The sequence below is a fragment of the Pezoporus flaviventris genome, unplaced genomic scaffold, assembly GCF_033815535.1.
Source record: "Pezoporus flaviventris isolate CSIRO_AGI_PZ_B2104156 unplaced genomic scaffold, CSIRO_AGI_Pfla_v1 ptg000099l, whole genome shotgun sequence".
NCBI classification, from domain to species: domain Eukaryota; kingdom Metazoa; phylum Chordata; class Aves; order Psittaciformes; family Psittacidae; genus Pezoporus; species Pezoporus flaviventris.
In genome coordinates, this window is record NW_026892647.1 from 1,156,074 (window position 1) to 1,180,028 (window position 23,955).

Below are 23,955 nucleotides of genomic sequence, written 5' to 3' on the forward strand. Positions count from 1 at the left end.
AACCAATATCAGACTCGTTAGAATGCTCTTGAACATTCTTCATTTTGCTCACTTTGTTACGTTTACTGTGTTTTCCTATATAAATATATATAGTATTACACTCACATTGTTACAGTTACAGTGGGAAATATCGGTTAGGGTTAGGGTTCGGGTTAGGGTTATGGATAGGGTTAAAGATAGAGTCAGGGTTGAGAACCTATCTGAGACGTTAGAATTCTATTGAACATGCTTCACTTTGCTCCCTTTGTTAAGTTTACTGTGTTTTTCTATATATATATATAGTAATACACTCACTTTTTTACAGTGACAGTGGGAGATATAGGGTTAGGGTTTGGGTGAGGGTTAGGGTTCGGTTTATGTTTTGGGTTAGGGGAGAGAACCTCTGTGGGTCATTAGAATGCTCTTGAACATGGTTTATTTTGCTCACTTTGTTATGTTTACTGCGTTTTCCTATATATATAGTATTACACTCACTTTGTTACAGTTACAGGGAGGAGAAATGGGTTAGGGTTAGGGTTAGGGTGAGGGTTAGGGTTAGGGTTAGGGTTAGGGTTAGGGTTGAGAACCTGTGTGGGTCATTAGAATCGTCTTGAACATTCTTTATTTTACTCACTTTGTTACGTTTGCTGTGTTTTCTACATATAGATATACAGTATTACACTCACTTTGTTACAGTTACAGGGGCAGAAATGTGTTAGGTTTAGGGTTAGGGTTAGGGTTAGCGTTAGCGTTAGGGTTGAGAAATTATGTGGGTCATTAGAATGCTCTTGAACATGCTTTATTTTCCACACTTTGTTATGTTTACTGTGTTTTCCTATATATATATAGTATTACGCTCACTTTGTTACGGTTACAGGGAGAGAAATGGGTTAGCGTTAGGGTAGGGTTGAGAACCTCTGTGGGTCATTAGAATGCTCTTGAACATGCTTTATTTTCCACACTTTGTTATGTTTACTGTGTTTTCCTATATATATATAGTATTACGCTCACTTTGTTACAGTTACAGGGAGAGAAATGGGTTAGCGTTAGGGTAGGGTTGAGAACCTCTGTGGGTCATTAGAATGCTCTTGAACATGGTTTATTTTACTCACTTTGTTATGTTTACAGTGTTTTCTTATATATATGTAGTATTACGCTCAATTTGTTACAGTTACAGGGGGAGAAATGTGTTAGGGTTATGGTTAGGGTTGAGAACCTCTGTGGGTCATTAGAATGTTTTCGAACATGCTTTATTTTGCTCACGTTGTTACGTTTACTGTGTTTTCCTGTATATATATATAGTATTGCACTCACATTGTTACAATTACAGTGGGAGAAATGGGTTAGGGTTAGGGTTTGGGTTGAGAACCTCTGTGGGTCATTAGAGTGCTCTTGAACATGCTTTATTTTGCTCACTTTGTCACATTTTCTGATTTCTTTATACATATATAGTATTACACTCACATTGTTACATTTACAGGGGGAGCAATGGGTTATGGTGAAGGTTAGGGTAAGGGTTAGGGTTGAGAACGTCTGTGGGTTATTAGAATTCTCTTGAACATGCTTTATTTTGCCCACTTTGTTGCATTTACTGTGTTTTCCTATATATATATATATAGTATTACACTCACATTTTTACAGTTACAGTGGGAAATATAGGTTAGGGTTAGGGTTCGGGATAGGGTTATGGATAGGGTTAAAGATAGAGTCTGGGTTGAGAACCTCTCTGAGATGTTAGAATTCTATTGAACATGCTTCATTTTGCTCCCTTTGTTGAGTTTACTGTGTTTTCCTATATATATATATAGTATTACACTCACTTTTACAGTGACAGTGGGAGATATAGGGTTAGAGTTTGGGTGAGTGTTAGGGTTAGGGTTAGGGTTAGAGTTTGGGTTAGGGTGGAGAAACTATTTGGGCCGTTATAATGCTCTTGAACATGCTTTATTTTCCTCCCTTTTTTGCGTTTACTGTGTTTTGCTATATATATATAGTACGACACTCCTTTACAGTTACAGGGGAAGAAATGGGTTAGAGTAGGCTTGAGAACCTATATGGGTGGTTAGAAAACATGTGAACAAGCTTCATTTGGCTCACTTTGTTGCGTGTACTGTGTTTTCCTATATATATGTAGTATTACAGTCACTTTGTTACAGTTACAGTGGAAAAATAGGCATTTAATAGGAAAAATATATATATAGGAAAACACAGTAAATGTAACAAAGTGAGAAAAATAAAGCATGTTGAAGACCATTCTAATGACCCCCAGAGGTTCTCAACCCTAACCCTTACCTTAACCTTGACCCTAACGCTCACCCTAACCCTAACCCATTTCTCCCCCTGTAACTGTAACAAAGTGAGTGTAATGCTATATATATACATATATATAGGAAAACACAGTAAATGTAAGAAAGTGAGCAAAATAAAGCATGTTCAAAAGAATTCTAATGACCAACAGAGGTTCTCAAACGTAACCCTAACCCTCAGCCTAACCCTAACACATTTCTCCCCCTATCACTGTAACAAAGTTAGTGTAATACTATATATAAATATAGAAAAAAACAGTAAAGGGAACAAAGTAAGCAGAATAAAGCATGTTCAAGAGCATTCTAATGGCCCACAGATTTTCAAACCTAGCCCTAAGCCTAACCCATTTCAGCCCCTGCAACTGTAGCAAAGTGAGTGTAATACTACATATATATATAGGAAAAAACAGTAAAGGTAACAAAGTGAGTAAAATAAAGCATGTTCAAGAGCATTCTAATGACCCACAGATGTTCTCCACCATAACCCTGGCCCTAACCCTAACCCTAGCCCTAACCCTGACCCTGACCCATTTCTCATCCTGTAACTTTAACAAAGTGAGTGTAAAACTATATATATATATATATAGGAAAACACAGCAAACGTAACAAAGTGAGCAAAATAAAGCATGTTCAAAAGCATTCTAATGACCCACAGTGGTTGTAACCCTAACCCTAACCCATTTCTACCCCTGTAACTGTAACAAAGTCAGTGTAATGCTATATATATATAGGAAAACACAGTAAACGCAACAAAGTGAGGAAAATAAAGCATGTTCAAGAGCATTCTAATGACCCCCAGATGTTCTCAACACTAACTCCAACGCTAACCCTAACCCTGACGCTAACCCATTTCTACCCCTGTAACTGTAAGTATGTGAGTGTAATACTAGAGGTGTATATATATATAGGAAAATACAGTAAACGTAACAAAGCGAGCAAAATAAAGAATGTTCAAGAGAATTCTAATGACCCACAGAGGTTCTCAACCCTAACACTAACCCTATCCCTAACCCTAACCGTAACCCCAACTCTAACCCTAACACATTTCTCCCCCTGTAACTGTAACAATGTGAGTGTAATACTACATATATATATATAGGAAAGCACAGTAAACGTAACAAAGTCAGTAAAATAAAGAATGTTCAAGAGCGTTCTAATGACCCACAGAGGTTCTCAACCCTAACACTAACCCTATCCCTAACCCCATCACTAACCCTAACCCTAACACATTTCTCCCCCTGTAACTGTAACAATGTGAGTGTAATACTATATATATATAGGAAAACACAGTAAACGTAACAAAGTGGGCAAAATACACCCTGTTCAAGAGCATTCTAATGACCCACAGGGCTTCTCAACCCAAACCCTAATCCATTTCTCCGCCTGTAACTGTAACAAAGTTAGTTTAATACTATGTATATATATAGGAAAACACAGTAAACATAACAAAGTGAGCAAAATAAAGCATGTTCAAAATCATTCTAATGACCCACAGAGTTTCTCAACCCTTACCATAACCCTAACCCATTTCTCCCCCTATAACTGTAACAAAGTGATGGTAATACTATACATTTATATATAGGAAAACACAGTAAACATAACAATGTGAGAAAAATAAACCATGTTCAAGAGCCTTTTAATGACCCACAGATGTTCTCAACCCTATCCATAACCCTAACCCTAACCCTAGCACATTTATCCCCATGTAAATGTAACAAAATGAGCGTAATACTATATATATAGGAAAGCACAGAAAACGTAACAAAGTAGGAAAAATAAAGAATGTTCAAGAGCATTCTAATGACCCACAGAGATTCTCAACCCTAACCCTAACCCTAACCCTAACCCTGACACTGCCCCGTTTCTCCCGCTGTAACTGTAACAAAGTGAGTGTAATACTATATATATAGGAAAACCCAGTACAAGTAACAAAGTGAGATAATAAAGCATTTTCAAGAGCATTCTAATGACGCAAAGAGGCTCTCAACCCTAACCGTAAACCTAACCCTAACCCTAACCCTAAATTTAACCCGTATCTCCCCCTGTAACTGTAACAAAGTGACTGTAATACCATACATATATATGGGAAAGCACAGTAAATGCAACAAAGTTAACAAAATGAAGCATGTTAAAGAGAACTCTAATGACTCAGAGATGTGCTAAACCCAAACCCTAATCCTAACCCTAACCATCCCCTAACCATAACCCTAACTCTAAACCCTAACCCTAATCTTAACACCAAATCCTAACCCTAACCCCTAAACTTAACCTTAACCCTAACCCTAACCCAACCCTTACCCTAAATGCTGACCCTAGCACCTAACTCTCTAACTCCAAACCAATCCTTATACTTAACACTAAACCTAATGTCTCCTCTATCCCTAACCCTAACCCTAACTCAGAACCCTAACCTTATCCCCTACGCTAACTCCTAATCCTACCCAAACCCGAACCATAACCGTAACCCCTAACCATAACAACTAACCCTAAACCCAAAAACCTCAAAAGAGGATAGAAAATTGATTGAGGATCTAAAGGGACAGGAAAATAAAGCGGATCGGGCTCAAATACCCGATGGGTGAATAGTAATCCCCTATAACCAACTCTGGAGGTTAGATCAGGAAGAACATAATAAAACTCATTGGGGTAGCAACTCTTTGTATAAATATTTAGAGAAACAAATTGTAGGAAGGAATCTATACACCACAGTTCAATTAGTGACAAAACAATGTCAGGTATGTCTTAAGAATAATCCTAAAACTGAAAATAGAAATCAAATTGGGACAATGGGGAGAGGAAGTTATCCAGGACAGCAGTGGCAAACAGATTTTTCTGAATTACCAAGAAAAGGGGGTTATCGATATTTGTTGGTGTTAATAGATACGTTTTCAGGCTGGCCAGAAGCATTCCTTTGTCGGACAAATAATGCAAGGCAGGTGATTAAAACATTATTAAATGAAATAATACCTCGTTTTGGAGCACCAGCCGCAATTTCTTCTGACCGGGATTCACACTTTAGTGCAAAATTGTCACAAGAAATTAGCAAAAAATTAGAAATTGATTGGCAACTACATGTTTCATATAGGCCTCAGCCCAGTGGGCAAGTACGAAAGATGAAGGAGATCCTCTACAGGAGAAGTGGAGCGGACCGTACCAGGTATTACTGACCACCTTTACAGCAGTGAAGATAAAGGAACAACCTGCTTGGACATATTATTCAAGAATTAAGAAAGCACCAGAGCCAGAGAAGACCTGGCGGATCGAACCTTCAGGACCCTTATGTATGAAATTGCATCTGTCATAATTTGGACTCATATGATAACTGTCACACAAACTTGGGGCCAGAATTTATACCTGAAATTAGTGCAGAATGTTACTAATATTTTTAACCGTAGTGACTGTTGGGTGTGTGCACAGTTGCCTAAATCAGGAGAAAGCCTGGATCTCCCATTCATTGGCGTTCCAATTCCTAACTCTATCTCATGGACAAATTTGTGGGTGAACACTAACAATCTGTATTCGAAGGAAAGGTTAAAATTTGGAATAGTTAATCCTAATCCAGATAATAAATATTACACCTGTTCACAAAGATGTATTACACCAGGAACCAGGAAGGAAATCTTGCTTAAATGCCACAGATGTAGGTCACCGTTCAAATTGCAATCATACTATTAATATAGATGGTATTGTAGTTCAGTTGTGGCCCGTTCCTGGGCCACAGGGAAAGGATGGTATTGGTTATGTGGAGAAAATGCTTATAAGACTCTAACCACCAACCGGAAGGGGGCATGCAACTTAGGTGCTGTAATACCCAGTTTTAACCAGCCTCTCTAAAGTAGTTTTACAAAACCGAATGTCTCTAGACATGTTATTGGCATCACAAGGAGGGGTTTGTTCCATAATCAATGAAAGCTGTTGTTCCTATATAGACTAAAGTGGCAGAATCAAAACAGATCTGGAGGAACTTTGGAAACAAACTAAGATATTTCATGAAATGGCCATGGGTGACACCTCCTGGTGGTTTGAAGAAGTATGGATAAAGTTAACTTCATGGTTACACAATCTCTCCTGGTTGAGGCAACTGGTTGCAAGAATATTGATGTTAATTAATTTAATATCGATTACTTGTGGTATGATACAATGTTCCCTCTGGTATTGTAAACTGTCTATGATTGGAAAAGGAATGAAATTAAGCACCAAGTAGAAACAGGAAATTATTTAAGAAAGGATTTTGATGGTAATGGTAATATATAAAATGTTGCAAAAGAATTTGCAAAAGGACAGAAAAAGGGGGGAATTTGAAACAAGGGGGCACAAACAGAATGGAATATAGAAACCTTTAGAATTATATTTAAGTAATGTGAAGTTTGATGGCTTTGTGACAGTAACAATGGAAAATTACTGAGGTGCACGATACATAGAGAAAAAAAAAGAGTACAGCTAGAGAACGTACCGAGAATTCTCACAAGATAAATCGTTATAGTTGACATAGTTTAAGAAAAACAGTCTAGAAGAACAGGACACAGGGATAAGGAGTATTTGGGAAGCGCATGCTTCAGTTTGGCCTCTTATCCCACAGCTGAAGACCCAGTCCAGAAAGCTGGCACTTGGCATATTCAACACACAGTGAGCTTTGCAACAGTGTCACCCACATTGCTGTCGCTCCTCGCTTTCCCAGCTAAAAGTCCATTTGAATCCAAACTGCTTCTGTGTTAGCTCTCGGCTGCTCTGCAGCTAATTAGAGCACGAATATTTGGCCTCTGCTCCAGACCCGAAGAACCAGTTACGAAAGCTGGTGCTGGGCATCTTCAGCACACAGTGAGTTTTGCAATGGTGCCACCAGCAGTGATGTCTTTCCTGGCTTTCCCACCGAAAACTCCATTTAAATCCAACCTCTCCGGTGCTCGCTCTTGGCTTCCACACAGCAGAGTGAGCAGAGCACAAAAGTTTGGCCTCTGCTCCCACAGCCAAAGAACCATTATAGAAACCTGGTGCGGGCATCTTCAACACAAAGTGAGCTTTGCAACAGTGCCACCCGCATTGGGTTTGCTCCTCCTTTTCCCACCTAAAAGTCCATTTGAGTCCAAACTCCTTCAGTGTTCGCTCTCGCCTGTCCAGTAGCAAAGTGTGTAGAGCACTAATGTTTGCCCTCTGTTCCCACAGCCGAAGAACCTGGTAAGAAAGCTGGTGCTGAGCAACTTCAGCACACAGTGAGCTTTGCAATGGTTCCACCTTCATTGCTGTTGATCCTCACTTTCCCAACTAAAAGTCCTTTTGAATCCAACATCTCCAGTGGTGACTCTTGGCTGCCCAGGCCAAACGTTCGAGCTGCACACTCTCTGCAGCAGGACAGCGAGGAGAAGGCACCAGGGAAGTTGCACACAATTGGACTTTTGGTAGGAAAGCAAAGAGCGACAACAATGCGGGTGGCACCGTTACAAAGCTCACTGTCTGCAGAACAGGCCTAGCACCAGCTTTCTGTCCTGGCTCTTCTTCCACTGTGGGAGCAGAGGCCAAACATTCGTGCTCTAATCAGTCTGCTGCAAGACGGTCAAGACCTCTCGCCTCGTGTTGGATTCAAAGGGACTTTTAGGTGCTGTCATGTTGCTGACACTGGAGCACAGCTTACTCTGGGCAGGTGATTCCCAGCACCAACTCCTCTCTTTCCACCTAAAAGTCCATTTGAATCCAACCTCTGTGGCACCGGCTCTCGGCTGTCCTGCACAGAGTGAGTAGAGCACAAATGTTTGGCTTCTGCTCCCACAGCAGAAGAGTCAGGACAGAAAGAGAGCTCTGGGCCTCTTTTGCAGAGAGAGAGCTTTGCAAAGGTACCATTGGCATTGCTGTCACTCCTCGCTTTCCCACCTAAAAGTCCATTTGAATCCCACATTTGAAACACCCGCTCTTAGCGGTCCTGCAGCAGAGTTCGTATGACACGAGTGTTGGGCCTCTGCCCCCACAGCCAGACGGCCTGGAGATAAAGCTGGGGCTGGGCATCTTCTGCAAGCAGTGAGGTTTGCAACGGTGACATCCACATTGCTGTCCGTGTTTGCTTTCACACCTAAAATTCCAATTGTATTCAACTTCTCTGGAAGATGTTTGGCCTCTGCTCCCACAGCTGAAGAGCCAGGACAGAAAGCTTGTGCTGGGCCTCTTCTGCAGATAGCGAGCTGTCCTGGGTTCAGCAGTAGCAGTCATTTTTCTCCTTCTTGGTAGCTGGTGCAGTGCAGTGTTTTGACTTTCGGCTCGGGGAACAGAGCTGATAGTGATGTTTTGGTTTGGCCAAGGACTTTCTGAGCTTCATACTCTGCCAGGGAGGAGGGGAAGCCGGGAGGAAGCAGAGACAGGACACGTGACCCAAACTGACCAAAGAGGTATTCCATACCACAGCACGTCATGCCCAGGATGTAACTGGGAGTGAGCCGGAAGGGCTGGGGAGACTGCAGAGTTGGAGGAGGTATCGGTCAGAGCTTGGTCGGGCTGGGGGGGGCGAGTTATTGGTTGGCTGGTGGTGAGGTGATGTATTCTCTTCCTTTGTTATTTCCTTTATCGTTGTTATTATTGGTAGTAGCAGTAGTGATTTCTGTTATACCTTAGTTACTAAACTGTTCTTATCTCAACCCGTGGGAGTTGCATTCTTTTCGATTCTCCTCTCCGTCCCTCCAGGAGTAGGGGGAGGGAAAGAAGGGGGGAAGTGAGTGAACGAATTGCCTGACTGGGTTTAAACCATGACATGAGCTTTGCAACGGTGACACCCGCATTGCTTTCACTCCTCACTTTCACACCATCTAACATCTACGGTGCCGAATCTCAGCTGTCCTGCAGGAGACTGAGTATAGCTCGAATGTTTGGCCTCTGTTCCACAGCCATTGAGCCAGGATAGCAAGGTGGTGCTGGACCTCTTCTGCAAACAGTGAGCTTTGCAACAGTGCCAACCGCATTAATGAACCTTCTCTCTTTCCCACTTAAAAGTCCATTTGAATGAAAGATCTACAGTGTCCTCTCCAGGCCATCCTGAAGAGCACAAACATTTGCTCTCTTCTCCCACAGCCTAAGAGACAGGACAGAAAGCTGGTGATGGGCCTCTTCTGCAGACAGTGAGCTTTGAACCATGCTACGCAAATTGCTTTCACTCCTCGTTTTCCCATTTAAAATGCAATTGTGTGCAACTTCTCTGGTGACCTCTCCTGGCTGTCCTGCAGCAGAGTGAGTAGACAACGAATGTTTGGCCTCTGCTCCCACAGCTGAACAGCCAAGACAGTAAGGTGGTGCTGGACCTCTTCTGCAGACAGTGGGCTTTGCAAGGGTGCCAATCACATTGCAGAACCTCCTCGCTTTCCCACGTAAAAGTCCCTTTGAATCCAACCACTGCGGAGCCCGCTCTCAACTGTCATGCAGCTGATAGAGTAGCTCATGAATGTGTGTCCTCTGCTGCCACACCTGAACAGCCAGGACAGAAATTTGGTTCTGGGCCTCTTCTGCAGACAGTGAGCTTTAGAAAAGTGCCACACTCATTGCCGTCGCTCCTCGCTTTCCCCCATAAAAGTCCAATTGTGTGCAATTTCCCTGTTGCCCTCTCCTGGCTCTCTTCCATCAGAGTGATTAGAGCACAAATGTTTGGCCTCTGCTCCCACAGCAAAGAACCAGGACAGAAAGTTGGTTCTAGGCCAAAAAAAGTCCAATTGCATGCAAATTCTCTGGGGCCCTCTCCTGGCCTTACTGGAGCAGAGAGAGTAGAGCACAAATGTTTGGACTGTGCTCCCACAGGCCAATAGACAGGACAGAAATCTGGTGCTGGGCCTTTTCTTCCAACAGTGAGCTTTGCAACGGTGCCACCTGCATTGCTGTCACTACTCCATTTCCCACCCAAAAGTCCATTTCAATCCAACATCTGTGGCTGTCCATCAGTAGAGTGACTAGAGCACAAATGTTTGGCCTCTGCTCCCACAGGCAAAGAGCCAGGACAGAAATCTGGTGCTGGGCCTCTTCTGCAGACAGTACACTTCGCAGTAGGGCCACCCGAATCGGTGTCGCTCCTCTGTGATCCAAGTAAAAGACCATTTAAATCCAACCTCTGCGGCGCCCACTCACGACAGTCCTGCAGCCGAGTGAGTAGGTCATGAATGCTTGGCCTCTGCTGCGACAGCTAAATAGCCAGGACAGAAAGCTGGTCCTGCTCCTCTTCTGCAGATATTGAGCTTTGTACCCATGCCACTCACATTGCTGTTGCTCCTCACTTTCACACCTAAAAGTCCAGTTGTGTGCAACTTTTCTGGTGGCGGCTTCTGGCCATCCTGCAACAGAGTGAGTAGAGCACGAAAGTTTCGCCTCTGCTCCCACAGCCAAAGAGCCAGGAAATGAAGTGGGTGCTGAGCCTCTTCTGCAGACATTGAGACTTGCAATGGTGCCACACCCGTTGCTCTTTTTTTCCCTCCTAAAGTCCATTTAAATCCAAAACCTGCAGCACTCGCACTTGGCTGTCCTGCAGCAGTGTGCATAGAACATGCATTTTTGGCCTCTGCTCCCACAGCCGAAGAGACAGGATAGAATGCTGGTGCTGGGCCACTTCTGCTGGCAGTGAGATTTTCAACGACACCCGCATTACTGTAGTTCCCCGCTTTCCCACCTAAAAGTCCATTTGAATACAAAAACTGTGGCACACACTGTCAGCTGTCCTTCAGCCGAATGAGTAGAGAACGAATGTTTGGTCTCTGCTCTCAGAGCTGAAGAGCCAGGACAGACAGCTGGTGCTGTGCCTCTCCTGCAGACGGTGAGCTTTGCTACAGTGATGCCCAAATTGCTGTTGCTCCTCGCTTTCCCACCTAAAAATCCAATTGATTGCAACTTCTCTCGAGCCCTCTCCTGATCGTACTGCTGCAGAGTGAGCAGAGCACGAATCTTTGGCCGCTGCTCCCACAGCCGAAGAGCCAGGGCAAAAAGCTGGTACTATGGCTCTTCTGCAGTCAAAGAGATTTGCAATGCTGACACCCGCATGGCTTTCGCTCCTCCTTTTCCCACCTTCAGCTGATTGAGTAGAGCACAAATGTTTGGCCTCTGCTCCCACAGCCAAATAACCATGAAACAAAGCCGGTGCTGGACCTCTTCTGCAGACAGTAACCTTTGCAACAGTGCCAGCAGCATTGCTGTCGCTCCTCCCTTTCCCACCTAAAAGTCCATTTGAATCCAAACTCTGCTGCACCCACTCTCACCTGTCCTTTAGCAGAGTGAGTAGAGCACGAATGCTTGGCCTCTGCTTCCACAGCCGAAGAGCCAGGACAGAAAGCTGGCACTGGTCGTCTTCTGCAGAGAGAATTGCAACGTTTCCACCCGCATTGCCGACACTCCTGGGGATGGGCACTATTGCAAAGCTCACTGTCTTCAGAAGAGGCCCAACACCATCTTTCTTTCCTGGCTCTTTGGCAGTGAGAGCAGAGGCCAAGCATTCGTGCTCTCCTCACACTGCTGCAGGGCGGCCAGGAGAAGGCACCAGAGAAGTTGCACACAGTTGGTCTTTTAGGTAGGAAAGCGAGGAGCAACAGTGATGTGGGTGGCATCGGTATGAAGCTCAAAATCTGCAGAAGAGGCCCATGACCAGATTTCTGTCCTGGCTCTTCAGCTGTGGCAGCAGAGGCCAAAAATTCATGATCTATTCATTCGGCAGGAGGACAGTGGAGAGCAGCACCGCAGATATTGGGTTCAAATGGCCTTTCACGTGGGACAAAGGAGGAGAGAAAGCAATTCAGGTGGCCCCGTTGCAAAGCTCACTGTCTGCAGAAGAGGACCAGCACCAGATATCTCTCCTGAGTCTTTGGCTGTGGGAGCAGATCTCAAACATTCGTGCTCTAGTCACTCTGATGCAGGACAGCCTTGAGCGGACGCCAGAGATGTTAGACTCAAATGGAGTTCTGGTGTGAAAGCGATGAGTGAAATCAATGCAGGTGTCACCGTTGCAAAGCTCACTGTCTGCAGAAGATGCCCAGCACAAGCGTTCTGTCCTGGATCTTCCACCGTGGGAGCAGAAGCTAAACATTAGAGCTCTACTCAATATGCTGCAGGATGCCGGGAGAGGGCACCAGGGAAGTTGCCCACAATTGAGCTTTTAGGTGGAAAAGCAAGGTGTGACAGCAATGAGGGTGGCAGCCCTGCAAAGCTCAGAGTCTGCAGATGTTGCCCAGCACCACCTTTCTGTCCTGGATGTTTGGCTATGGGAGCAGAGGCCCAAAGTTTGTGCTGTACGTACTCGGCCTCAGGACAGCCGAGAGCGGAAGCCACAGAGGTGACATTCAAATGGACTTTTAGGCGGGAAAGCAAGGAGCGACTGCAGTGCGGGTGGCACTGTTGCAAAGGTCACTGTCTGCAGAAGAGGCCTAGCACCAGCTTTCTGTCCTGGCTCTTCAGCTGAGGGAACAGACGCCAAGCATTCGTGCTCTACTCACTCTGTGAAGGACTACCATTAGAGGGCACCAGGAAAGTTGCACACAATTGGACGTTAAGGTGGGAAAGCCAGGAGCGACAGCAATGTGGGTGGCACTGTTGTAAAACACTCTGTCTTCAGAAGAGGCCCAGCACCACCTTGCTATCCTGGCTCTTCGGCTGGGCTGTGGTAGCAGAAGCCAAACATTGGTGCTCTACTCGGCTGAAGGACAGCCAAGAGGGAGTGCTGCAGGGTTTAGATTCAAATGTACTTTTAGGTGGGAATGGGAAGAACGAAAGCAATGCGTTTGGTACCTTTGCAATGCTCACTTTCTGCAGAAGAGGCCCAGGACCAGCTTTCTGTCCTGGCTCTTCGGCTGTGGCAGCAGCGGCCAAACATTCACGCTCTGCTCACTCTGCTGTAGGACAGCTGAGAGAGGGAATGCGAGAAGCTACACACAATTAAAATTTTAGGTGGGAAACGAGGAGCGACAGCAATGCAGGTGGCACCACTGCAAAGTTAATTGACTGCAGAAGAGGCCCAGCACCAGCTTTCTGTCCTGGGTATTCGGCAGTGGGAGCAGAGGCCAAACATTCGTGTTCTGCACACTCTGCTACCGGACAGCGGGCTCCACAGAGGATGGATTCAAAGAAAATTTTAGGTGGGAAAGCGAAGAGGGAAAGCAATGCGCGTGTCACTGTTGCAAAGCTCACTGTCTGCAGAAGAAGCGCAGCACAATCTTTCTGTTCTGGCTCTTTGGCTGTGGGAGAAGAGACCAAACATTCATTCTCTACTCACTGTGCTGAAGGCCAGGCGTGGGCACCTAAGTATTTGCACACAATTAAACTTTTCGGTGGGAAAGCGAGCAGCAAAAGCAATGTGGGTAGCACCCTTGGAAAGCTCACTGTCTGCAGAAGAGGCCCAGCACCAGCTTGTTGTCCTTTCTCTTCGGATGTAGGAGCAGAGGCCAAGCATTCATGCGCTACTCACTCTGCTCCAGGACGGCCAGGAGAGGGGCTCAGAGAACTTGCTCAAAAATTGGACTTCTTGGTGGGAAAGCGAGGAATGACAGCAATGTGGCTGGCACCGTTGTAAATCTCACTGTCTGCAGAAGAGGTCCAGCACCAGCTTCCTGTCCTGACGGTTTGGGTGTGGGAGCACAGGCCAAACATTCGTGCTCTGCCCAGTCTGCTGCATAACAGCCAAGAGCGGACACCGCACAGGTTGGGCTCAAATGGAATTTTAGGTGGAAAGCAAGGAGCGACAGCAGTGGTGGTAAAACCGTTGCAAATCTCTGTCTCCATCAGAGGCTCAGTGCCAGCTTTCTGTCCTGCGTCTTCAGCTGTGCGAGCAGAGGCCAAACATTCGTATTCTACTCACTCTGCTGAAGGACAGACGAGAGAGAGCGCTGCAGGTTTGGATTCAAATGGACTTTTAGGCGGGAAAGAGAGGAGCGACAGCAATGCGGGCAGCACCGTTGGAAGGCTCACTGTCTGCCGAAGAGTCCCAGTGCCAGATTTCTGTCCTGGCTCTTTGGCTGTGTGATCAGAAGCCAAACATTCATTCTCTACTCATTGTGCTGCAGCAAAGCCGAGAGTGAATGCCGCAGAGGTTGGATTCAAATGGGCTTTTAGGTAGTAAAGCAAGGAGTGACAGCAAATCACCACAGCTACTACCAACGACAACAGTGATAAGAGAAAATAACAAGGGAAGAGAATACGATACCACCGGCCAAGAAACGAGTCCCACCCAGAAGCCCGTGTCCTTCTTGGTAACTCCCAGTTACCCCCAACCCCGGGCATGACGTGCTGTGGTATGGAATACCTCCTTGGCTAGCCTGGGTCAGGCGCCCTGTCTCTGCTTCCTCACAGCTTCCCCTCCTCCCTGGCAGAGCATGAGCCTCACAAAGTCCTTGGTCAGGGTAATCATCACTTAGCAACAACCGAAAACATCGGTTTCACCAACATTGTTCCCAGGCTGGAAGTCAAAACACAGCACTGCACCAGCTACCACAAAGGAGAAACAGGACTGCTACTGCTGAACCCAGGACAGTACTACATTCTGAAACTGTGAGATCAAGAGTAACAGCTCTGAGAGCCAATAAATCAGCATTGTGACGAGTGACTATTAATCCGGTCAGATCTGTCTTTATCTCAACCCTTCATGCCCCACGTTGGGCTCCAAAAAGAACTATGGTGGTTTAAACATAGCCAGAACGCTTGTTCACTCACTTCTCCCCCTTCTTCCCCTCCCCCTACTCCCGGAGGGACGGAGAGGAGAATTGAAAAGAATGCAACTCCCATGGGTTGAGATAAGAACAGTTTAGTAACTAAGGTATAACACAAATCACTACTGCTATCACCAATAATAATAATGATAAAGGAAATAACAAGGGAAGAGAGTACATCACCTCATAACCAGCCAACCAATAACTCCACCCCCCCCCCCCCAACCCGACCAACCACGAACCGATACCTCCTCCAACCCTTCAGTCTACCAGCCCTTCCAGCTAACTCCCAGTTACATCCTGGGCATGACGTGCTGTGGTATGGAATACCTCTTTGGTCATTTTGGGTCAGGAGTCCTGTCTCTGCTTCCTCCCGGCTTCCCCTCCTCCCTGGCAGAGCATGAGGCTCACAAAGTCCTTGGCCAAACCAAAACATCATTGTTATCACCTCTGTTCCCAGGCCGAAAGTCAAAACACAGCGCTGTACCAGCTACCAAGAAGGAGAAAAATGACTGCTACTGCTGAACCCAGGACAACATGCCTTATTCCTGACTCCAGAGCACTCCTCACTCTTTGCTGGTGATTCCCCGCACCAGGTTTTGGAAGTGGCACCTCCACGGTGGGAGTGGGGCATGAAGCCTTCAGCTGAAAGACTTGCTTGTACCATTTTAGGCAGGAAAGCTGGGGTGCTTTGACATGCTAATGACACTGCTTCAGAGCTGCCTGGTTGTTGCTTAGGCCCAGCAGCATCTTTCTGTTCTGTCTCTTTCGCTCTATAGCCATTAGCTGGATGTTTGCCGTCTGTGAGCACTGCACCTGGATCTGTCGAGGGAACATCAAAGAGGCACGGTAGAAAGATGTTCTTAACATTTAAAGTTAGTGCACATTACCATGTTGATAATACTAGAGCACACCTTACTCTGTGGAGAAGATTCCCAGCACCAGCTTTCTGCCCTACCACCTCCACTGTGGGAGCAGGGCATGGAACATTCAGCAGAATGTTCAGCAGCAGCTTTCTCTACTGGCTTGTGCACTGGAGAAGCAGAAGCTGCGTGTTGGCGCTTTGAGTGACTCGCTTCTACCTTTTTAGGCAGGAAAGATTGAGTGCACTGACATGCTGGTGGCACTGCTGCAGATGTGCCTTGTTGCTGCTTAGTCCCACCAGCAGCTTTCTGCTCTGCCTCCTTGGCTCAACGCGCATTAGCTGGACTTTTGCTGTCTGTGACCACTGCGCCTGGATCTAGCTAGAGAAGATCAAAGAGGCACAGTAGTAGGATGGACTTAACATTACAAAGGAAGTGCACATTGCCATGTTGCTGACACTGAAGCACAGCACTCTCCGTGCAGGTGATTCCCACCACCAGTTTCCTGATCACGGCTGTCCTGCAGCAGAGTGAGTAGAGCATGAATGTTTGGCCTCTGTTCCCACAGCTGAAAAGGCAGAACAGAGGGCTGGTGCTGGGCTTCTGCTGCAGACAGTGAGCTTTGCAGCAGTGCCACACGCATTTCTGTAGTTCCCTGTTTTCCCACCTCAAAGTCCATTGAATCCAACGTCTGCGGCGCCAGCTCTCTGCCGTCCAGCAACAGAATGAGTAGAGCAGGAATGTTTGTCTTCCAAACAGTCCTGCAGCCAAACAGTCAGGGCATAAAGCTGGTGCTGCGCCTCTTCTGCAGACAGTGAGCTTTGCAACAGTACCACCCGCATTGCTGTAGTTCCCCACTTTTCCCACATCAAAGGCCATTTGAATCTAACCTATGCAGCGCCAGTTCTAGGCCGACCAGCTATAGAATGATTAGAGCACGAATGTTTGGCCTCTGTTCACACAGTCGAAGAGCCAGGTCAAAAAGCTGGCACTGGGCCACTTCTGCAGACAGTGAGCTTTGCAACAGTTCTACCCACACTGCTGTTGCTCCTCCTTTTCCTAACTAAAAGTCCATTTCAATTAAACATCTACTTCACCGTCTCCTGGCCGTCCTGCAGCACACTGAACAGAGCATGAACGTTCGTCCTCTGCTCCCACAGAGAAAGATCCAGGACAGAAATCTCGTGCTGAGCATCTTCTGCAAAAGTGAGCTTTGCAGCAGTGCCACCCACATTGCTGTAGTTTCCTGCTTTCACATCTAGAAGTCCATTTGAATCCAACATCTGTGGCGACATCTCTCAGCCGTCCAGAAGAACAATGAGAAGAGCACGAATGTTTGCCCTCTGCTCCCACAGCAAAAGAGCCAGGACAGAAAGGTTCTGCTGGGCCTCTTGTGCAGATAGTGACCTTTGCAACAGCGCCACCTGCATTGCTGTAGTTCCCGGATTTCAAGCCTATAAATCCGTTTGAATCCAACCTCTGCAGCGCCAGGCCTGGGCCGTCCAGCAGCAGAGTGGGTAGAGCACGAATGCATGGCCTCTGCTCCCACAGCCGAAGATGCAGAAGAGAAAGCTGGCGCTGGGCCTCTTCTGCAGACAGTGAGCTTTGCAATGGTGCCATGAGCATTGCTGTCTCTCCTCCCTTTCCCACCTAAAAGTCCCATTGAATGAAACATATACATAGTCCTCTCCTGGCCATCCTGCAGCACAGCGAGTAGAACACAAATGTTTGGCCTGTGCTCCTACAGCCAAAGAGCCAGGACAGAAATATGGTGCTGGGCCTCTTCTGCAGACAGTGAGCTTTGCAACGGTGCCGCTCGATGTTGTGGTTTAAACCCAGTCACGTAACTCGTTCACTCACTTCCCCCCTTCTTTCCCTCCCCCTACTCCCGGAGGGACAGAGAGGAGAATCAAAAAGAATGCAACTCCTACGGGTTAAGATAAGAACAGTTGAGTAACTAAGGTATAACAGAAATCACTACTGCTATCACCAATGATAATAATGATAAAGGAAATAGCAAGGGAATAGAATACATCACCTTACCACCAGCCAACCAATAACTCGCCCCCCCAACCCGACCAAGCACCGACCGATACCTCCTCCAACCCTGCAGTCCACCAGCCCTTCCGGCTCACTCCCAGTTACATCCTGGGCATGACGTGCTGTGGTATGGAATACCTCTTTGGCTAGCTTGGGTCAGGTGTCCTGTCTCTGCTTCCTCCTGGCTTCCCCTCCTCCCTGGCAGAGCATGAAGCTCAGAAAGTCCTTGGCCAAACCAAAACATCGCTATCAGCTCTGTTCCCAGGCCGAAAGTCAAAACACTGCACTGCACCAGCTACCAAGAAGGAGAAAAATGACCCCTACTGCTGAACACAGGACACTCGCATTGCTGTCACTCCTCGCTTTCCCACTGTAAAATCCATTTGAATCCAATCTCTGGGGTGAATGCTTTCGGCTGTCCTGCAGCAGAGTGAGTAGAGCATGAACGTTTGGCCTCTGCTGCCACAGCTGACGAAGGAGGACAGAACATTGGTGCTGTGCCTCTTCTGAAGACAATGAGGTTTGCAAGGGTGACACCCGCATTGCTTTCACTCTTCACTTTCCCACCTAAATGTCCCTTTGAATCCATCCTCTGTGGAGCTGCTCTCTGCTGTCCTGCAGCAGAGTGAGTAGAGCATGAATATTTGGCCTCTGCTCCCACAGCCGAAGACGCGGGACAGAAAGCGGGTGCTGGGCCTCTGCAACGGACAGTGAGCTTTGCAAAAGAGGCCACCAGCATTGCTGTCACTCCTCGCTCTCCACCTAAAAGACAGTTTGAGTCCAACCTCTATGGTGCCCCCTCTCTGCTTTCTTGCAGCAGAATGAGTGGAGCACGAATGTTTGGTCTCTGCTCCCACAGGCGAAGATGCAGGACAGAAAGATGGTGCTGGGCTTCTTCTGCAGAAAGTGAGCTTTGCTGTCACTCCTCGCTTTTCCACCGTAAAGTCCATTTGAATCCAACCTCTGTGGCGAATGCTCTCGGCTGTCCTTCAGCAGAGTGAGTAGAGCATGAATGTTTGCCCTCTGCTCCCGTAGCCAAAGACTCAGGACAGAAAGCTGGCGCTGTTTCTCTGCTGCAGACAGTGACATTGTGTGTGATTTTTCTGTAGCTCTCTCCTGGCCCTCCTCCAGCAGAATGACTAGAGCATGAATATTAGGCCTCTGCTCCAATAACTGACAAGCCAGGACAGAAAGCTGGTGTTTGGCCTCTTCAGTAGACTTTGAGCTTTGGAACGGTGCCACCTACATTAGTTTCGCTGCTCATTTTCCCACCTAAACGTTTAATTGTGTACTACTTACTTGTGCCCTCTCATGACAGTACAGCTATAGAGTGAGACAAGGGGTGCACAAAATCGCAGAATGGAGCATTGAAACCTATAGAATTAGTTTTAAGCAATGTTAAGTTTGATGGCTTTGTAACAGTAGCAATGGAAAATTACTGAGGTGCATGATACATAGAGAAAAAGAATCGAGTACAGCTAGAGAACATACTGAGAATTCTCACAAGATAAGTTGTAATAGTTGACATAGTTGTAAGAAAAACAGTCTAGAAGAACAGGACACAGGGATAAGGAGTATATGGGAACCACAGGTGTCCAGGATGGGCTACAGTTAAACTAACTGATAAGTAGGAGGATAGGAGGATTATTATGTCTCTGGTGCAAATGAACCAATTAAACTGATATGAGCATCGACTGTGTGTGCTTCAAAGGCTGCCAGAAGTGATGAAGATTGTTGGAAGAAGTAATCGACCCTCAGAGACCACCACCACAATTCTGTACGCATGCGAGGAACTCTCTGGAAAACGATGTAATCCATACGTAGCCTCACGAATATATGTATGCCCAGTGGCTACAAAAGGACTGCTTCTGTGTCAATTGAGAGACACACATTAGGAGGAGCTATCCCCTGTGTCTCCTGGCGCCACGATAAAGAATACCTGCTTGTCAGCTTGAAAACTTTGTTGGCAAGTTTGTTCCGGGATTTTTCTCCGAATCAATTTGGCTGCCCAGATGGGACCCACTCTGCTCGGCTTCAGGTCCCGCTGTGGACAGGGCTCCCTAGGGCCCTCGAGAATTTTTCCTGGAGGGACCCCTTGACTCATTCGGATCACTGCGGGAGCAGACAAGGACCATCTCATAAAAGATATTCTTTTCTTCTATATAGTCTGTAAGGTGCAGGGGGCATCTTGCATAAAGACTGAATTGGCAATTGGGTTAGTTTGGAAAGCGTACGCAAAGTTTGGAAGCCTTCCGTAAATCCGTTTGGTATACACCCACAAGAAGCAGGGGGCATCTTGTGGTTTGGGTCCTGCAAGACGCAGTGGGCGCCTTGTAGAAAAGGTTTTGGATTTTACTGGTATACAGCCACAAGAGAGGGGGCTTCTTGTAGTTTGGGTTCTGAAAGATGCAGGGGGTGCCTTGTGCAAATGGTTTTGGATCTTGTCGGTATTTGTTTTATTTTGTGGCTTGTTACATTAAGTATTTTGGTCTTGTGATTCTGGTCTCAGTGACAAACTGTTATAACTAAGCAGGGGGCATCTTGTGGTTTGGGTCCTACAAGACTCAGGGGGTGTCTTGTGGAAATGGTTTTGGGTCCAGCATGCTATCAACAGCCCATAAAGGATTTGATTCAGTGTTGCTGTCAGCGTGGGTCCCTGAATAGGTTAGTAGAATCACCCTCCGATACAGTGGGCTGTCCAGTATGTCCCACAATGGGACGCAGACAGGCTGGTTGGGCACAAGGATCTAGTCCTTCTTGGGACACTGACAGGCTGGTCAACTATAAAGGGTTCAAGGAAACCCCCCATTAATGTTACAATATGGTCTGAGACATAGGGGTTAGGATGTATTGCTTTTGATTCTACTGGTAGTCGTCTTATTTTATGCCTTTTTACAGTAATGATTTTGGTCTTGTGATTTTGGTACCGGTGACAGGATGTTATAACTGTGTTATTCACTGTTGTTTGTTTGTTTGAATTTTAGTCTCTGCCTTTGTCTCAAGTGTTGTAAGTGTGTGGAATGTGTCTGTGGGATCCCGTTTGTGTGTGTGTGTGAATGTGAGACTGATAATGGAAAATCATCAGAGTGAAGAGAACTTGAAAAAGAGTCCTTTGGGTGCAATTTGGCACACTGGAAAGAACTTGGAGGGTCTCCTGGGGACTCGGTAAATAAGAAAACATTCATAAAATATTGTAACCGATGGTGGCCTTTGTATACTTTGGAAGATCAGGAAAAAATGGCCTAAAAATGGAACTCTGAACTATAATACATTGTTACAATTAATGTTGTTTTGAGGTGGCAAGGAAAATGGCATGAAGTAATGTATGCGGATATGTTTTTCACTTTAAGAAATCACACGGAGTGACAGACTGAATGCGAAATTAATATAGCTCCACCAGATTCCTTAATTTTGGCTTTGGAAAAGGACAGGGAAAAACTGAAAGTTAAGCTGGAGATGTTCAGGCTGTGATATTGGGGAAACATGTTTAAAGTTAAAAAACAGTAATCAGGAAGATAGGTGGAACCGGATCGGTGTGCGTTCTATGGGGAATTCGGATGTTGGAAGTGAGACTGCCCTGGGGAGGGCAGTGCCATGGGATGGCTCCGGTGACTGAATTGGAACTAGACTGACAGCGACCTGGGAAATCTACCCTAGCAGATCCACTGATTAAATTAAAACTACGGACTAGAGGAAATAAAGAGGAATTTTAGTGGATACAGGAGCAACTCATTCGGTGTTAAATCAGAGAGGAAAGAATTTGTTACAGATGTGGTAGCTACCAGCCACCAAGAAAAAGTGGGGGAAAAAAAAAAAAAAAGCATTCTTTCTGAAACATTTAAAGTACAAATTGGGAAAATAAATAGGAATGCATAAATTTTTATGCATGCCAAATTCTCTAAAATCTTTCTTAGGGCGAAAAGCAGCATTTAAAGAAGGCAAAATGGAATTTAGAGTTAAAAAAAAGTCAGTTAATTGCAGTTTTGAGTTTATCTTTACTTCAACAGAAAAGCAAAAAGGAGGACCTCCCAGAAATAGAAGAAAACCTTAATCAGGTATATCTGGGAGTAGGGGCATCTGAAGTTCCAGGTAAGTCGAAAAACGCTTTGCCTGTTAAAGTGGAAATAAAAAAGGGGGGTCTGCCCAGTTAGAATAAAACAGTATCCCTTAAAATTAGAAGATCAAAGGGAATAAAAAAAGTCATTGATTGTTGACGCGGGAGTCACGGACAACCCAGAGACGATCAATGCGATCAAGCGACTGTCAAATTTATCACAAAGCCTTAAAACCTTATATACTATTTCTTACATGCAGTTACAGTGATTTGGCATATAATGGTTGGATACATGTCTTGAAGACCCTTAGGGACTAACATATAATTGGTTAAGCACAGGTGTGAGAACTTGACCTCAAAAGAATAAAACAGTATCCCTTAAAATTAGAAGATCAAAGGGAATCAAAAAATCATTGATAAATTTTAAAATATAGATTATTAATTGAATGTGAATTGGAATATAATACTCCTATCTGGACAGTAGGCAAATATGATGGGAAAAGCTGCAGACTGGTTCACGATCTCAGGGTAATCAACAAAATTGCTGAGGATATTTGTCCAGTAGTGGCTAATTCATATGATTTATTGACTAAATTGAATAATAATCACAAATGCTTAGCCGTCCTGGATTTAAGGGACTCTTTCTTTTGCTTACCATGGCCAAAGAAAACCAAAATTTATTTGCTTTCGATGGGAAAATCCTGACAAAGGAAGAAAAACTCAAATAACTTGAACAGTATTACCACAAGGGTTTAAAAACAGTCCAGCAATTTTTGGAAATCCGTTAGCACGAGAACTAGAATCATGAAAGCCACCTGCTCAGACAGGGACTCTGTTACAATATGTGGATGACCTTTTAATGGCTACAGAAACAAAGGAAGAATGTGTCCAGTGGACCGTGGAATTATTAAATATTCTGGGAATGAATGGTTATTGGGTATCCAGACAACGAGGACTTTGGAACACACAAGGGAAAAAGATTAAACATGCTACAGAAATTCTACGATTACTGGAAGCTGTTCAGCTACCTGAAGAAGTCGCTATTATGTACTGTAAAGGACATCAACAAGGTGACTCTAATCAGGAAATCGGAAATAATTTGGTTGATTTTGAAGCCGAACGAGAAGCTGAACAATCTCAAATCATGTCCTTAATCACTGACGGCCAGCTAACAATTGAAAAATCCAAACCTAGGTATTCAAAAGAGGATAGAAAATTGATTTAGGATCTAAAGAGACAGGAAAATAAAGAGGGTTGGGCGAAAATACCTGATGGGCGAATTGTAATCCCTATAACCAACTCTGGAAGTTAGTTCCGGAAGAACATAATAAAACTCATTGGGGTAGAAACTCTTTGTATATATATTTAGACAGACAAATTGTAGCAAGGAATCTATACACCACAGTTCAATAAGTGACAAAACAATGTCAGGTATGTCTTAAGAATAATCCTAAAACTGAAAATAGAAATCAAATTGGGAAAATGGGGAGAGGAAGTTATCCAGGACAGCAGTGGCAAACAGATTTTTCTGAATTACCAAGAAAAGGGGGTTATCGATATTTGTTGGTGTTAATAGATACGTTTTCAGGCTGGCCTGAAGCATTCCTTTGTCGGACAAATAATGCAAGGCAGGTGATTAAAACATTATTAAATGAAATAATACCTCGTTTTGGAGTACCAGCGGTAATTTCTTCCAACAGGGATTCACACTTTAGCGCAAAATTGTTACAAGAAATTAGCAAAAAATTAGAAATTGATTGGCAACTACAGGTTCCATACAGGCCTCAGGCCAGCGGGCAAGTAGAAAAGATGAACCATCTGATTAAACAACAGATTAGTACAATATGTCAGGAAACAAATTTCTATTGGTATATATCTATTGGTATATATCTCGGCAACCATAGAGGAAATGGAAAGTAAAATCATTGATATAAACCAGGTAGAACAACAAGAGATAACCAGCCTGTCTAAAGTGGTATTACATAACCGGATGGCTCTAGACATGTTACTGGCATCACAAGGAGGGGTTTGTTCCATAATTAATGAAAGCTGTTGTTCCTATATAGACCAAA